Source organism: Carcharodon carcharias, chromosome 8 (assembly GCF_017639515.1).
Source record: "Carcharodon carcharias isolate sCarCar2 chromosome 8, sCarCar2.pri, whole genome shotgun sequence".
NCBI classification, from domain to species: domain Eukaryota; kingdom Metazoa; phylum Chordata; class Chondrichthyes; order Lamniformes; family Lamnidae; genus Carcharodon; species Carcharodon carcharias.
In genome coordinates this window covers 168,309,532-168,327,432 of record NC_054474.1, presented here as the reverse complement: position 1 = coordinate 168,327,432, position 17,901 = coordinate 168,309,532, and the positions used below count along the sequence as shown (strand labels likewise).

Sequence of the window (17,901 nt, the reverse complement as noted above, 5' to 3'; positions counted from 1 at the left end):
AACAGAGAAATGAAAATGACATCACTTGGGATTTTTTTACTGCATGAGTAGTTATCTGAGGTTTTTTTGACAAAGCTGTTGCATGGTGGAGTTTGGAAATCATTTTATTTAACAGACCATAGTTTCATTCATGTGGTAAAAGAGCCTCATTTTTCTCAAGCAATTCAGTCATGTAAATTTAGATTAAGTTGCAAGTAGTAGTTGGTATTGGCAAAGGTCAAATAGGTTTAAATGCAAGGTTAACCTTTTCTAATCTTCTACTTAAACTTCTACTTTTGATAGCACTTACAAATGTATTGAATGTTGATAATTGGAATTAAATGCATGATTGTAAATTTAAATAATAGAAATTTTATATTTAAAGGATGTATGCTGGTTGAATTCTGTTTGACCATTTCCAGTTGAATAGCTTTTAATTTTTAAATTAATAACTTTCAGATTGCCGGGACAAAGGCACTTCAATGCATTTTGTATTTGTTTTGAGAAAAGTCCCATCCAAGATTCTTAGCTAGAATCGTCATTCATTGCCATGGCACAAAAATTTCCACCAGCAAAGAAATTTTTTTTTTTTTTTTTTTGGGCACAAAAATTTCCACCAGGGAGGGAAATTTTCCTGCCAGTTGCTGGGAGGGTGGGTGGGTGGGGGTAGGGTGTGGAGAATAAGGCATTCATTCAAAACTTTGCTTCAGTCATTGACGATTAACAGCTTAGCTCATGAAAGAACGCCATTTGATCAATGCAAATCACTTCTCTCCTCCTCCCCATGTCACACAGATGGCTAACAAATTAAAATGGTCTCCACAACAGATTTACAGCAGAAACCTGAATACCCTACATTGACTTTAAGTATGCAGAAACAGCTTAGAAAACTGTGGAATGCATTCATGACCACGAGACCAAAATTTTGCTTTTGTGGCTATTGGGAACGCCTTTGGGCTAACTATTTTTGTTGTTAGCTGTGTGTTTAAATTATGTGGAAACTCATTGTTTTCTTAGTCTTCAAGCCAGGCTACTGAAAATTCCATACAGTTAGGGTTTCTTTTTGCCCAGAATGGAGGATATGAATGTACCCCACCTCTCTTTAGAGGAAGTTGTCAACAAGCAAGGTTAGGGATCCCCAAGTATACAGTGAGGAACTGCTGAAATTTAATTGGCTAAAACCATGCAGTTAAGCAATAAAGAATACTATTGAGTTTCCTACGTTTTGCCAACTTAGAATCACAGCATTTCTTTCAGGGTTATCTGGTGCTGAAGTGAGACAAACTCTAGTTTTCAATGATGGTTGTACCCATTAATGAGCTACTATTAATGAGCTAAAGTAACCTATCAATTGTTGCCAGTGCCTCAGAGATGATGTATCTGTGCAGTGCCTGTCATGCCTTAACAGTTGTCAGTTCTGTCAAAAATCTCTATGAAGCAAAAATCATTGCCTTAAATATCATACTAGAGGAATATTAACACTCAAAGTGAGTGTGGATCAGCGTTTTCGGCTATTAGCTGGAAGGTTGGTCATGGACGCAACTGACTGAACAGCTTGCTACATTCTCCATATTAAAAAAAAGAATTTATATGTAACAGGAAAGGTGCAAAAACAACTTAAAAATATATTAGAACTGAGAAGATATAGTCATCAAGAAAAGCTGACCAGGCTGGGTAAAATGAAAGGGTTTGAAAGGGAGACATAGAGAATATGTTTCCACTTGTGAGGGAGTCCAAAACAAAAGGTCTTTAATAAATCCAATAGAGAATTCAAGAGAAAGATTGGCAAGAATGTGGTACACAACCACAAGGGTTAGTTGAGGCAAAGAACATAGATGCATTTCAGAGGGAGCGCAGAAAAAATCAAATAGATTATGCTGATATGAGTTTACATAGAGGTGTGTGAGAGAAGGCTGGGGTGGAGTACAAAGTTGGCCTAGGTGAGTTGGGTCAAGTTGCCTGTTTATATGATATAGGCCCAATGTATCTCGCTCCCTTCTGCAAGACCCTCTTGATGAAACCCCTCTCCCTATAATTTACACCTGTGTGCCAGTGAACCTTCTTCTGACGCTGGCTGGCTGGCACACAGCTGACTGGCAGCATGCACATGAGGTTTAGAAGTTAAAATAATCTGGCCCTCAAACTAGTCTGCAAATGTGTTTTTGACTGATAAATGTATTAGCAAGATGATTGGGTGGAATCCAATTTTAGGTTGAAATAACTACCAATCATAAAACAAATCATTCACTATTTCCATTTAATAAACAGCTAAGAAACCAGCCAATTAAGTTGCTAAAAGGTTTCAAACCGATCCTTCATCCCTGTTGATTTCTGACCAAACCTTGGTATAAAGATATCATATAATTTCAAAGCACACAAAAATAGACAATTCAAACCAATGTACTTTGACCTAATCGAGAATTTTCTCCCCATCGGTGGGGGAGGGGGGGTTGGACGGGCACGGGTGAGCGTGTAGCCGAGCGTATGCCGCCATTTTGCGTGGGCGGGCCAATTAAGGCCCGCCCAGCGTGACGCGCACCCGGAAGCGCTGACCACTCCCTGTGCAGGCGGAGGGAGTGAGCTGAGTCAGGGCACAGAACTGCCTCAGGGAGATTAGTTTGAGGTTTGAAAATTTTAATAAAGAGAAAAAACAATGTTAAGACGTCCCCTCATGCGACAGTGTCACATGAGCTGGGACATGTAAGTGAATTTTATTAACATTTTTATTAAACTTCAAAAACCTTCATGAAACCTCATCCCGCCCGTGGATGTGGATTCACGGTAAATGTGGAGGCTGCCTGGGCTGTTGGCCTGCCACCACCACCACCACCATCACCACCACCCCCCCCACTAACCTTAAGGTTCCAGTGCGTGCCCGCTGAACTCAAGATCTGAAAGACATGCGGTGATGTCAGGACGCCTGCTCGAAGTCACCACGCGTCCTTTTACGCGTTGGCGAGCGGGCCCTGTCTGCTGCTCGCCACCCGAAGATTCCGGCCAATGTTATTGTTATCCATAGCATGTTGCACATCTCTGCACTGTTTCCCCCCAGAGATCAACTTTTCTTGCAGGGGCTTCAAGCTTGTTTGTTTGCATTTTTGTTCCGCCTTTAGTTATACATGATAACCAATATAGGTGATGGGTACTATATTTCTATGATTTTGAATTTGGTACTTGTAACAAAACATTGTACCAAATCTTCCTAAAATAATAATGGTGAGTTCACTACACATGTCATTATTAATGTGCAAGTCAGCCACCAAGTTCAGGGGGAAGAAGAAATACACATGAATTGCAAATCTCCAGAGCTTGCTGGTCAGTCTCTACTGCTCTACTGCTTCCCTGCATAAATGGCAGCTTGTCCTCAACCTCATCATTATTTATAAGAACCTGTTTCATTTTCAGATTAATTGCCTTTTAAGTAGCTGTAAAAAGTTGGAACTTGTACTTAATGACATAAGTATGCTTTTAAAGGCATGGTAATCTTTAATGCAATGCCAGTCAAACTCTCTGGCCCAGAAAGGGAACATTGTAAACCATTCAGGGTCATTGTTGCATGTGGTAAGTTCTTAAGCATTAAAAAAAATGAATTTCATTACTTCAACTTTGTTTAATTCAATCTTTCTTTTCCTCTCAATATTTCTTTCTGTACCTGTTCTGACTCTAATTCACCAACTTTCTCTGTTGTTCCTCTGTTTCTTTCTCCATCTTTAAATTTTATTTGTTAAGGAGATACACTGTTGGTTCAGTTGTTTACTAAGGTTCCAGATGCCTTGTTGCCATAATCAGATTGCTCTTCCAGCAAGTTACGATGCAAATTCTTTTTGAGATGAGTGCAGGCAAATATATAACTAGCCTGCAAGATGCCCCACTTCAGCGGTCCATAGAATTTTTCTTCCATCATTTTAAAAAAAAGTGATTGCTATAACCAGATGAAATCTTTTAGTTGCAACAAAAAATCTAAATTTCTGAAGTAATTTGACCACCTGAGGATTGTTTAAAGTGTGTTATTGACATGAAGTGTAGTGCATGAGGGGATAAAATCCAAAAAGGCTCCAACTGAGCACATAGATGGGCCAAACCAGGAAGTCCATTGTGGGTGGGTGAAATGGTAGTGAAAGCACTTCACGTTGTAGAGCTAACGTCACCTCTGGTTCTAGTTAAACTGGTGAATGTTACATTATTTGGCCCACCTTTTGTAGCTTCAAATATTACAATGTAGTTATTAGCATTTAGCATGGCATTTTACAGTAATATGTATGCAAAACTTTTGAATTATATGTAAAGCATTTGGTCCATATCAGTTTTAACAACTTTCTCATGTTGAGAATTCTTGCAAAGACCTGTTCTGATAGTCCTTTGGTTCATACATTGTTCAGTGTCAGTCAAGCACAACTTTCCTCCATAGTTGATTCTTTCGTTTCAGTTCCCCATGTTGGGACAACAACAAGCCATAACAACCTCAAAAGATGTCGAGGACTTTGCTTGCTTGAGGAATCTGGTGTAAACAATGAAACTGTGTACAATGAAATAGTGTAACAGAAACAAAATGGAAACAAGCCCCAGAACGTACAGGTACGTAGCTTCAATAGACCCACCACAAGTAAGAGTGACACATTTGCTAGATCGTACAAGTGTTGTCATTTCTCTCCTCAACACAGTCCCAGAGCACATTGGGAGAGAACTTAATTCGACATGGCAGAGGAAAGATGTATTCTTGGAGACCAAACAATAACTTTAACCATGTGTGTAGGAACGCAAGTACATTCCAGGATATTCTGCATAATTTATTATGAGGTTCAATTTTCGCAGAACATAATGACCCAGATCTTATGGTCTCCGGAAGGTCGTACCCTGGAAGATGGACCTCTCGTAAGTCCCTACACACTGACTACTTGGGAATTGCCCAGGAAGTTTTAACTTTCGTTGGGTAATTGCCCTGCATCTGGAACACTCCAAAACTTTGAGTTCGAGTCGGAGACTTTGGACGGTTCCGATTCGCTTAGCAGAATAGTTACCCAGGAAAAGTTAGAAGGATTAAAAACAGTTCTAATTCCTGGGTAACTATACTATTGACACCTTGACTCCCCAATGGACTCTCTGACTACCCACCCCTGACTCCCCCACCCTGAACATAAAGCCACCCACCCGACTAACCCCTTGACTACCCCACCCAACTACCCCCCTGACCCTCCAACCCACCTTACCCTCTCACTCACTCACCTGCCACCCTACCCCTCAACTACTTACCTTCCACCTTATCCCCTCACCTGCCAGCCTACCCCCTCATCCACCCACGCCCACCTTACGCCCTCGCCCACTTACCTCACACACTCACCTCCTCTCTGTAGCTTTGGGATCTTTAAATTTAGTGGTATACAGCAGCACGTGCCATAAAAATGGAGCGTTGCTTGGCTTCCCTTGATGATCCTGCACTATGAGGGAAGAACTCCAGGAGCAGGTACACTTCACATTTCTCAGGAGGCCTGGTTTGGAAGTCCAGGCAAGAAATATGGAGCTCTAGTGCAAGGTAAGTAAATAGGAGTGGTGTGGCAATCCATGGAAGATTTGGCCAATTTCCCTGGTACACAAACTGACGAAACGTTTCCAGGCATTCTAATCGCTGTACTGATATGCCAACTCAGTGGCCTCCAAGGAGTTACCTAGATGTCATCATGTGCACATGAAGGCCAAGTGTTTGACAGCATTTAACTCCCAATGTTTTCAGATGGTCCCGGCGCAGGGCAATTGCCCAGAGGAAGTATGTGCTTCTGGGCAATTGCCATGCAAATCCTTACCTGTGAAGTTCCGAGAGGGATTCCCTAAGCGCATCTTTGGGGTTACTCTTCCAATCCGATGCTGGGGAGCTCGGAAGTTACAGCCTACAGTAAAGCAGTAAATGTGTGAAAATGTCTTTATTCAATTTGTTCACACCTTACAATGGCCTTGTACAACGTTTTTCAATGTAAACCTCTGGCCTTTTACAAGGTCAGGTCTCCCCCATCCCCCCCAGACAGGCTTGACCCAACCCTCCCACTCCCCGACCTCTGACCCCCTCCCAGACAGACACAGAAGAAAATCTGCACAGGTAATCGGACATGGAGTGGTAATCCGATGCCGAATGCCTCTCCGAGGAAATTATGGCCTATTGTTTTCATTTGGTATTTGAATCTGTTGTTTTGACATAGACTGTGTTTATAAGCATATCACATTATATAGAGATGCATTCATATGGGAGTGGGACCACCTTGGCTATCGTGAAGCTCCACTTAACACAAATTTGTGGGCAAATCTCAGGGACTCGGCTCATTGGGCTATTACTGCATTTAAAGCAAAATTAGATACTGCAAATTTTTAAAAATTTTGTTTTGCCAAGTTTGAAAGCTCATGCTAATGGAAATTGATGCTCGAACATTTTGAAACACCTGGAATTGCACAGCACATCCTGCTTACAGAGTGCCCTAGTGGCCAGATCATAGAATTGCAGCATCACAATCTGCCACTTTAATAGGAAAATTCCCCCAAAAGTGTGCCCATCCAGACACAATTAACATGGGAAAATCCATAGGCACACTTGGCATTGGACTTTTGAAATGGGCATAGCGTTTGAATACTATAAAAATCTGTTTTTCGTGGATGTTCATGCACTTTAAGTCCCAATGTTTTAGAAATCTAAATATTTTTACATTTTACCATGAAATGTTTTCTATTTTAATACTTGGTTATCATTTTTTTCATGGCCAAAGGTATGGGATACATAAAAATTGATCACATTTTCAAACTAAAACAAGTTGGCCTCACTTCAAATTATTGTTGGATAATTTATCATGTTTTGTATACATATGTGCACATTTTATGAAACCTCTGTAAATTGCATTTCTTTTCCAATTTTTTGTGTTTATATAAATGTTACTGCCAAGGAATGACACACTTCTTGATGTTGAGTAATGGCTTCTCTTTTCCACCTCTGCTTCTTTATCCTGGGAGTTGCCCAAAGATCCATCATTACTCTCCCCTTCCTTATCTACACCCTGCCCTTTGGCAAGGTCAGGCTTCACACATATACACTGATGACACCCAGCTCTACCTCTCTTGACCCTTTCACTAGTTCACTACTTTGGGCCATTTTTCTGACAGTCAGTCTTTGATGAGCTATACCTTCAACAAATGCTAGGAAGACCACAGCTATTGTCATTGGTCCCCTTAAAAACTCCGACCCAGACTATTCGTTATGTCAGCGTCCTGTTACATCCAAAACTCAATTTAGGACTTCATATCTTCTCCAACACAAAGACTGCTTACCTCTACCGTCGTAATATTACCCATCTTAGCTTCTGCTTCAGCCTACTTGCCATTGAAACCCACATTCATGCCTTTGTCACCTCCAGATGTGGTTACTCCGGTGCTCTCCTGGCCGACCTCCCATCCTCCATAAACTTCAGCTCATCAAAGATTCAGCTGCGTCCTGCTGCCTGGAATTCTGTTCCTTAAACCCACTGCCTCTGCTCCTTTAGACACATGTTGACTAACCTTCTGATTACCTTGTACTTTTTTTTATTCATTCATGGGATGTGGGTGTTGCTGGCTAGGCCAGCGTTTATTACCCATCACTATTTGCCCTTGAGAAGATAGTGGTGAGCTGCCTTTTTGAGCCGCTGCAGTCCACGTGTTATAGGAATGCTGATAGTGCTGTTAGCAAGCGAGTTCCAGGATTTTGACCCAGCAGTAGTGAAGGAGCGGTGATATAGTGCCAAGTCAAATGGTGTGTGACTTGGAGGGAGACACCAAGCCTCTGATCTCTGTATCTTGAGTCTTTTCCCCCTCTTCCCTTTGTACCTTAGAATGCTCTTCGACATTAAAGTTGGTTGGTGGTTCTGAGGGTAAGTGCAGCACACCCAGATGCAGACTTCTATAATGGTCTTAATTTTTGAGAAGAATCTCCCATTTGTTTCAGTATCAAGTTTTTAATTTCTCGCTTAAGCCATTGAGTGAAATTTTCAAATTGTGTCACATTCTAGGCAGCTTTGTGCTGTGGGGGTATACCCATTAAGAACTATGAGAGTGGTCAAACTGTTACCCTATGAACTGACAGAGAGAGGAGGCTTTTTGCATTAGTCTTGGCTTGATTCAAATCACAGTTCAGCGTGTAAGAATAGTATGCTGACCCTCTGTGCCACCATGTCTGAAAACTGCACACTGCTGTGACAGAATGTGCAGGTTATATTTCTGTAATTTTGCACACATATAACATTACACGTTCTGTTCCAATTGTGACATCAATTGTCTATGTACTATTACAAACAATCTCTACCCGAGTAGTTGTTTGTTGTGACATAGGGCTGTATTTTACTGGCCTCTGGGTGGTGGGAATGAAGGTGGTGTGGGGGTTGTGGGGGGTGGTTGGTGGGGGGGCAGGGGATGCTTGTGGCGGTAAAATAGTGGGTAAATGTGTCAGGACAGCTCCCCACCACAGCCCTGCCACCAGGGAAGTTTTTCAGCGGGGGCCTGTGAGGTGGATCGCTTGCACAGTGATGGGAAGTCTATTTGCATGGTTGTACAGGACTGCCAGCTTCATGGAGTTGCCTTACTGGGGAAGCCCAGGGTTCGGGGGTGCGGGGAGCCATTGGACCCAGAGACTCCATGGCCCAAAGAGGAGGTCGTGGGCACGAAAGCCCCTGCAGCCCCATTGATCCTCCCCAGAGAGGATTCCCCTCTGGCTCTCAGGGCCTACCATCCTTGGCCCCCTAAATTTTATGTTTTATTCACGTGTCTGTTGCCCCCTCCATCTTGAGTCACCCCGTGGTCACTGACCTGCCTCAGCGGATGCTGTTGAAGCTTCAGTGGGCCGGCAGCATCATCCTTAATTGGGCTCAGGATCTAATTTTCAGACACTTGTCAGGGATCTGAAGCCAGTGTTAAAATTCAGTCCATAAAGTCAGTCATTGCGACCTGTGTGTATATGTTACACAAAGTAATGAATGAGCTGGAATAAACTGCAGATACAACTATCAAACTAGTTGGGACCAGAAGCGGATTTATGATTGTGTACCGTCCTTTTTGTGCAGATATAATTCAAATTTGATGCTTCAAAAAGTTGGTGATAACTACTTTCTTGTTTGCTAAAGGGAGCTGGTGAAAGATGAATATACCAAGGTAAAGGGATGGTGCAGTGTAGTGTATTTCAAATAGTCTTGTGTTGGCAAACTGGAAGGTGCAATACAGCTGATACAGGCAATTCCTTTCAAAAAATGCAGCAGAAAATTGTTACTTCCATTGGATGTGAATAAAATGACAACACTTAGAAAACATTTTTTTCATTCTACAAATAAATCAATATTAGCTTTTGTGAATTTCCTTGTGTTATCGAACTTGAGACCGTTCAGGATTCAATGGCTGAGGGTGGTCTTTATATTCACTAAGACATTGGGAGAACTGATAACACTTACTGTTTAATAATTAAACATTTTGTAAAAATGTTCCAAATAGGTAAAGTGATATTTGGTGAAATTATTGATCAATATCATTAACTGACCAGTAGGTTTGAAAGCTTTTTGTTTCAGCTGTGATTTCAGGTGTGTTTTGGGACTGTTCACTGCTGTAACTGTAGGGACTATGGGGCTTGAAAAATTCGATTAAATGCTATTTTTGGTGCCATATATTTGGTCATAAACAGTATCCACTTATTGATCTATTGATTTCTATTTTTGGTAGTGCTACATGAAACTTATTTTTGACATTGAATGCTGTATTGATTATTCTTACTTTTATTTAAATATTTTATTGCACTCAATGATCATAAGATGATACACATTTACTAGTTAAGTGTGTAATCAGCATTCTGCATGGTGATGTGTTAGTGTCACACTGGATGAACCCTTTCTTGTTCTGACTACATCTTTCATCCTGTGCATATGTTAGCTGCCCACTTATGCATTGAGGACTGAAAACACATTTCAGTGTTTGCTTTTTGTCATAACATTGTCAGCAGAATAGAATCTGAATGACTGGATCAATGCATGTCAACTACTCCTATCATGCCCGTACCAGCTGTCTCAATCCATGACATTTGTGATTTTAATTTTAGTCAATATTTCTTTCTGGTTTAATAATAAAGGGAAAATAAATCAGCCTTCATTTTTCATTTTTTAATTCTTTCATAGGATGCAGGCATCGCTGGCTAGACCAGCATTTATTGCCCACCCCTATTTGCCCTTGAGAAGTTGGTGGGTGAGCTGCCTTCTTGAACCACTGCAGTCCATGTGGTGTAAGTACACCCTCAGTGCTGTTCGGGAGGCACTTCTAGGATTTTGACCCAGTGACAGTGTAGGAACAAAGATATATTTCCAAGTCAGGATGGTGAGTGGCTTGGAGGGGAACTTCCAGGTGGTGGTGTTCCCCATGTATCTGTTGTCCTTGTCGTTCTAAATGATAGCACCTTTCAAATTCATGACCACTATCTAAGGAGATGTGGGGTGAGACTGCTGCCACTGTACCTTGGTGGCGGAGGGAGTGAATGTTTGTGGATGTGGTGCCAATCAAGTGGGCTGCTTTGTCCTGGATGTTGTCAAGCTTCTTGAGTATTATTGGACATGCACTCATCCAGGCAAATGGAGGGTATTCCATCACCCTCCTGACTTGTACATTGTAATTGGAGGACAGGCTTTGGAGAGTCAGGAGGTGAGTTACTCGTCGCAGAATTCCCAGACTCTGATATTTGTTGTATTTAAATGGCTGGTCCCAATTCAGTTTCTGGTCAATGGTAACCCCCAGGATGTTGATAGTGGGGGATTCAGCGATGGTAATAGCATTGAATGTTAGGGGTGATGGTTAGATTCTCTCTTGTTGGAGATGGTCATTACCTGGCACTTGTGTCGCAACTGTTTTTTGCCACTTACCAGCCCAGGCCTGAATATTGTTCAGGTCTTGCTGCATATGAGCACAGACTGCTTCAGTATCTGAAGAGTCGTGAATGGTGTTGAACATTGTGCAATCGTCAGCGAACATCCCCACTTCTGATCTTTTGATGGAGGGAAAGTCATTGATGATGCAGCTGAAGAAGGTTGGGCCTAGGACAGTCTACATTCTAGACAAATTTATCAGACCTCACTTTTTTTTTTACTCACTGATGGCTTAGCAACACTTACTTTTTAAATGAACATCTAGTGATTCCCTTCTTCAAAGACGTTTGTCCTTCAAAGTAGCTGCTTTAGATTACTCGTGTTTGAACTGGACTTTACTGTGGTAAGGAAGAGACCCTTTATAGTCAGGATTTCAGATTCATTTTACTCCCTCTAAATTTACTCTGTAAAATCACAACAATTTAACAGGATACTGCTGGTTGACTTTTTGCTTGATGTGTCTGGGAAGACAAGCACTTTCCCGCAAAGACAGAGGCTCACCACACTTTCTTTAGTGATTCCAAATATCCACCTCTCCCTCCCCCTGTTGCACACTTCTCTCTCATTTTAGTCATTAACTTTGTATTTGATTGTAAAAATAAAAGTTTTCAGTCCATTAGACCTGCTGCAGAAAAATATGAGACACATGTCCCTAAACATATTTGAAACCTGAACTTCAAATCTCATCCCCTAATGTTTAATGCTGCCATTTAAAAAGATTTCAATTATGTCATTTCTTTTGCATTCGTGAGATGTGGGGGTCACTGGAAAGGCCAGCATTTATTGCCCATTCCTAATTGCTGTTAAGGTGGTATTGAACTGCTGTCTTGATCTGCTGCAGTCTGTGTGGTGAGTATACTGTCAGTGCAGTTCGATATGGAGTTCTAGGATTTTGACTCAGTGACAATGAAAGAATGGTGATATGTTTCCAAGTCAGGATGGTATGAGTTTCGGAGGGGAATTTGGAGGCCTTTCTGCTCTTATGCATCCATTACCCTTATCTTTCTAGGTGGTAGCATTTGCAGATTTAAGAGGTGCTGCCAAAGAAGACTTAGCGGGTTGCTGCAGTGCATCTTGAAGATGGTATGTTCTTCAGATATGTTGGCTTGCTAGTCATTTTAGGGGCAGAGGGAAACCGAACTGGTCTGGAGTCACATATAGGCCAGAAAGATTTCTTTCCCTAAATGGCATTGATGAAGCAGATGGGGTTTTATGACAATCCTGTAGTTGCATGGTATTGATACAACAATAATTTGTATTTATTTGTGTCTTTAATGTAATGTTCCAAGGTGCTTCACAGGACCATTATAAACCAAAGTGTGACACTGAGCCTTGTAAGGAGATATTACGTTAGATGATCAAAAGCTTGGTCAAAGAGAGAGGTTTTAAGGAATGCCTTAAAGGAGGAAAGTGAGGTGGAGACCAGCCAGGAGTGCATTGGAATGGTTGAGTCTAGAGGTAACAAAGGCATGAATGAGTGATCCAGCAGCAGATGAGCTGAGGCGGAGTTGGATGATATTACAGAGGTGGAAATAGGCGTCTTAGTGATGACATGAATATGAGGTTGGAAGCTCATCTCGAGATCAAATATGACACCAAGGGGAGAATTTTTTGTCCTGTGGGTGGGCGTGCACCCGACCCGATCGGGAGTAAAATAGCGCGGGATGATGTTGGGTAAGTGTCCCAAAGTCATTGTGCATTCGCGTGATATTTCACTCGGGTGCACGCCGGCACCTGCAATTAATTAAGCAGCCACTTAAGGCCCTTAACAGTCCAATTGACTTTGATTTTTCCTTGCCTGTGTGATTTTCTGCTCATCGCACAGGCAAAACAGGTAGGCAGCCAGCCGACATTTTCACAAACCTCACCCAAGGGTGGGATAGAAAGGGTCAGCAGAATTGCTAGTGTGAGTAGCGAGGAGTATAGGAGATAATTTGCACTTGGTTGCATGTTTGTACTTGGCAGCTTCATCTCTGTTCGGGGCTGCATTCTTAGCATTTCCAGGCTTCATTTCAGGACCCATTGCTGTCTGTCAGGCCCCCAGGGGATTCAGACTGTGTGGACCCTTCCAGGCACCAGACAGCCTTCACTTACCCTGGTAATGGGGATTGTGGTCTCTGCGGGAGGCACCTCCTCCTCTGAGGAGGAAGAGAGGGGCAGAAGGGAGAGGAGGCTGGGTGTCCCTATGCAGCTCCCAGGGGAGGGACCTGTGGGAGGACAGGCACAAGGGACATAGACCCAGCAGGAATTCCAAGGCAGAAGGAGCCGCAGAAGATGCCACTATCCTGCTGCCAGGGTTTACAGGCGGCAATGCAGCTACCTCAATATGTGAGGTGCAATGCCGAAGGAGGCTCCGTCTCTCGGGTGAGCGTGACCTCCATTTGCCAGATGATTGGGCCTGAGATCAGCTCCGACTGTGTGGGTGGACACTCCATGTCAATGGCTTTGAAGGTCACAGTGGCCCTCAACTTCTATGTCTCCGGCTTATTCCAGCGGTCAGTGGGGGATCTGTGTGGAGTCTCCCAATCAGCTGTCCATAGTTGCGTCAAGCAGGTGACAGAAGCTTTGTTTAGGTGGGTACTGACCTTTATTCATTACCATACGGACGAGGCCAGCCAGGCTGAGTGAGCCAGGGGCTTTGCACGATTGCTGGGTTCCCCTGCGTCCAGGGTGCAATCGACTGTACACATGTGGCCATCAGGGTGCCAGTGGGTCAGCCGGGTGCCTTCATCAACGGGAAGGGATTCCACTCCATGAACGTGCAGATAGTGTGTGATCACAGGATGCTGATTCTGCAAGTCTGTATAAGGTACCCAGGCAGCTCCCATGACACGTACATCCTGAGACACTCCCAGGTGCCGAGGCTCTTCAGTGCTGCAGCCCGACTAGATGGATGGCTGCTGGGTGACAAAGTCTATCCGCTGAAATGGTGGCTCATGACGCCTCTCCACTACCCAAGAACAGCGGCAGAGAAGCGTTACAATATGAGTGACGCCTCCACAAGGGCAATGGTAGAGAGGACCATAGGTCTTCTCAAGATGCGCTTCCAATGCCTGGACCATTCAGGGGAGCACTACAATACCTCCCCAGAGTGGTCGTCACTGATTGTGGAGAGCATGCTGTGCTCTCCACAATCTGGCACTGGAAAGGGGGGACCCACTGGAGAGGATCTTGACGCAGCTCCACAGGCCACAGATGATGAGCCCAGTAGTGAATCTGAAGAGGAGTACGGTGAGGAGAACGCTGAGGGTGTGAAGCCAGATCTCAGTAACCTGCAGGGAGGCAGGGACACCAGGGACGCTTTGATCCAATGCTCCTTCAGCTAGGCTACCAAAGATCTGATTCAAACGGATGTCAGGGCTGCCGCCTCCATCCTGGATGTCTGAAAGGACCCTTCCATTTGAACCCAAAGAACACACAGTGCCTGTGCAATAAAGATCAGAGCCATTTACGGCCAACATTACATACTGACGTTCCCCGCACCAATGAAATGAAGGACAGAATTTTCTGCCTGTCGGGCGGGTGGGCCTGACCCAATCTCCGGTGAGTGGGGAGCTGATCCCCGCCGGAGAAGTGGGCCCCGCTGCCATTTTACGTGGATGGGCCAATTAAGGCCCGCCCAGCATGATGTCCAACGGGAAGCGCTCCCTGTGCGGGCAGGGGGGATTCCCCAAAAGTGAGAGTGCGCTGTTTCGCGCATGCACACGAAAGAGCCCACATCTCCCTGAGGCTAAGTGCTGCCTCAGGGAGGTCGCTTACACTTTTAAAAAGATTAAAAATAGAAAAAAAATTCCCTAACATGTCCCCCTCATTGGACAATGTCACATGAGATGGGACGTATTCATAATTGACATAATAACTTTATTAAAAATCTTAAAACCCTGCATGAAACCTCTTCCCGCCCGTGGATGAGACTTCCTGTTTTATCTGTTTGCCGCGGGGGTTCTTGGCCTGCCTGCTAACCTTAAGGTTGGACGGGCAGGTCCACTAAGTACTTTAATGGATCTGTCAATGGCATCAATTGGCCACTGACAGGTCGGCGGGCCCGCAGCTGATTTTGCTGCGCCCCTGCCTTCCTGAAAATTTAAATGGACCAGGATGACATCGGGGGTTCCATTCGACCTTATCCCGTGTCATTTTATGCATCGACGAGCTGGCCCCGCCCCCTGCTCACCGATGGCAAAATTCTGCCCAAAAAGGTGAAGCATACTCAGGCCATGGCGACAAAAATACAATTTTTGTCATTCTGACAGTTCAGTAACCTTAACAGAAACGTTTCTGGTATTCAACATCAGACCAGTATACATAAAGTAAACAAAAATGAACATAAAATCACCTGTGACATGTCCCTTTTGTGCTCATGGTGCCTTTACCTTATGTTTGTGAGTGCTACGTCTAGGTGCTTCCCCCCCCTCCCTGGCACCGGCATTGGAGACAGCCTGCTGTCTCTGCTGTCTTGTTGGCCTTGATGACCTCGGCAGTCGTCCTCTGGCCAGTAGAGCCAGTGCTGGCCCCGTCTGGGAGGGAGCAGCCAGTGCCGTGGCTGGCATCTCTCCAGTTGCTGCAGCCTTATCAGATGCGACACTCACTGGCGGAGGGGTGGAGAAGCTGCTGCCCTTATTCAGAGCGCCCTGAGAGGAGCCTGCAGAGATGACAGACAGCTCGTGCGTCAACGTGAGGTCGTTCTGGACCTCCCAGCTGATGGACAGGCACCTAGCTGGGATATTGGGTGCCTCATCCATCTCCCACACTGACACTGACCACCTGAGGTCAGTGCCTGTGTGAGGTCTTGCATACCTGAGTGCAACCTCACGAACTCCTGATTCTGTTCCTGGAGCTACCTCTCCATGAGAGTAGCCACTCTCTCAATGGAGGAGGCAGTGCTCTCTGCCATGACAGTCAATGTAGTGCTCACACTGCACATGGATGCCTCCATCACGGTTGACCATGGCATGCGCACCCTCATGGATCTCTGCCTGACCCTCCCGCACATCTCGCTGAACTTCCAGCACCTGCTGCCTAATGGACGACTCCAGAGGCTCATCATCAGCCTTTGACGGAGTATCGTCCTGGTCCCAGCAGTCCTCTGACAGCACTCTCTGCCTCCTCAAGCGATTGTGAAGTGCCCTCACTAATGTGCACCGAGATACTAGCTGCCACTCTAATGTCCACCGAGGTGCTGGTATCAGCGCTGGTGCCTGGTGCCTAAGCTTGGAATGGATAAGAGGTTTGTATTCCAGATTTATTTAATTAATTAACTGAATTTTAAATTTCTCAGCTGGGATTTGAACTTATGTCTCCAGATCATTAGCCCAGGCCTCTAGATTACTGGTCCAGTAACATAACCAACCACTTTGTTATCATAGCCCTTTAAAGGCATCTTAATGTATGTGGTGCACTATAAGACTTAAGGCTGTGGGAAGGAGAGTACTTCCATTTTATGGAAGAAAATAATATTATTTGCCAGAAATTTCTTATTTTAATGAAGATATTAATTTTATTGCCAATATGGACACGGTCAGGCCAGCTCTGTTTCTGCAAGCTGCTCTGTTGCAAGACTGGTGGATAGCATCTCTGTGTGTTCCTGTCTAGGTCCATAGAGAATAGTTGAGGCAGTGACTTTAGAGTGGCCTGAAAACATCCCTGATATGCCTGACCTCTAGAAGCCAGTGGGGAAATTTGCATCCCCTGCACATAGTGTGATTTTCTGGGATTGGAATTCTCCATAATGATTCTCAATCTTGTTTAAATTTGTAGCCTTTGCCATTTCCTATGGGGTGACCTAGGGTGTTCCCTCTGTGGCACCATGAAATGACCTCCGAGCAAGAAAATTTGACTCAAGGATTGCCAAATCAGCAGTCACTTTCTTTTACTAGAATGACAAGAAATTCCTGGAATTTGTTATTTTCTTTTGTACAAAAGGGGAATGTTTGGAACAAAAAAGTACTTCTAGACTTTGTGTTGATAATGTGTTAATAAATGGAAATGTCTTTGTTTCATCCTCAAAAATGTGATTGTTTATTTTGACAATATTAAATTAAACAATTCACTTTTGCCACAAATTGTATTGATTAGAAGATAGTGTTATTAATTAATGAAAGCGAAGTAAAGCTTTGTGTTCAAGTGCAGGTTGAAGCATCTTACCTTAACTCAAGTGGAGTTGTCTTGCATGCAGGTATTCATGAGCACATGTAGCCTAATGGAGCTGCTGTGCAGAAACCATATCTTATATATCTCATTTTTAGACCAGTTCATGCCATTCACGGTTTAGGATCAAAATGATACTAGATATAATTATTTACTTTAATCAACGCATAAAAAAAGGACCTAAATCACCAGCCCAATTAATAATTTACATAATTAACATGCATATTAAACAGGGGCCAGCCTTGCTTCTCTGTTACAATGGCTGGGGTAATGAGGGCTAACAGCACAGCTTTGAGCATAAGTTTCCATGCGTGTGGTGCTAGTAATTCTTGCTTGGATTGACAAGTGCTAGACAGCAGTCACAGCATAACTAAACCTGTTTGGCAGAATTAATCGTTGACAAACGGCACTTAAAGCAACGACATTGTTTGTGTCAGTTATTCTGTTTGATGTCACTGTTGGACTTAATAAATCAATAGTGTCAGTATTTGGTAATGTTTATAGCAGCAAGGTTTATTATTTCATGTGTCTGTCATGTACAAATAGTATTTATCATGACTGCCTATAAATTATTATGGAAAGAATGTTGCTCTACATATAGCATTGTCTTATGTTGTTTAAAGAATATTTTTTCTTTAAGCTTGTTCTGCGCCTTCTTGCCTCTATTTTAGCACGCTTAATCAAATTGGTCTAATGATAAATACCTCATATATAAAAAAAAATAGTTTATGCTTTGAAACAGTTGCTGACCTTGGCTGGAATGTTCTGGTATTGTGGCTGTGTAACAGAGGGTCTAATTGGTACTCTTATATTGATGAGACATTGATTATTGGTTCCATTTCCAGTAGGGAGGCCATTAGTTATCCTACCACAGTAA

At 43.5% G+C, this 17,901-nt stretch overlaps 1 protein-coding gene across 11 annotated transcripts in view; it reads left to right on the top strand.

Annotated features, from left to right (window-relative positions):
* Nucleotides 1-17,901, top strand: part of LOC121281566 (pre-B-cell leukemia transcription factor 3) — a 219,294-nt gene that overhangs the window by 75,481 nt on the left and 125,912 nt on the right. The gene's annotated exons all lie outside the window — the stretch shown is intronic.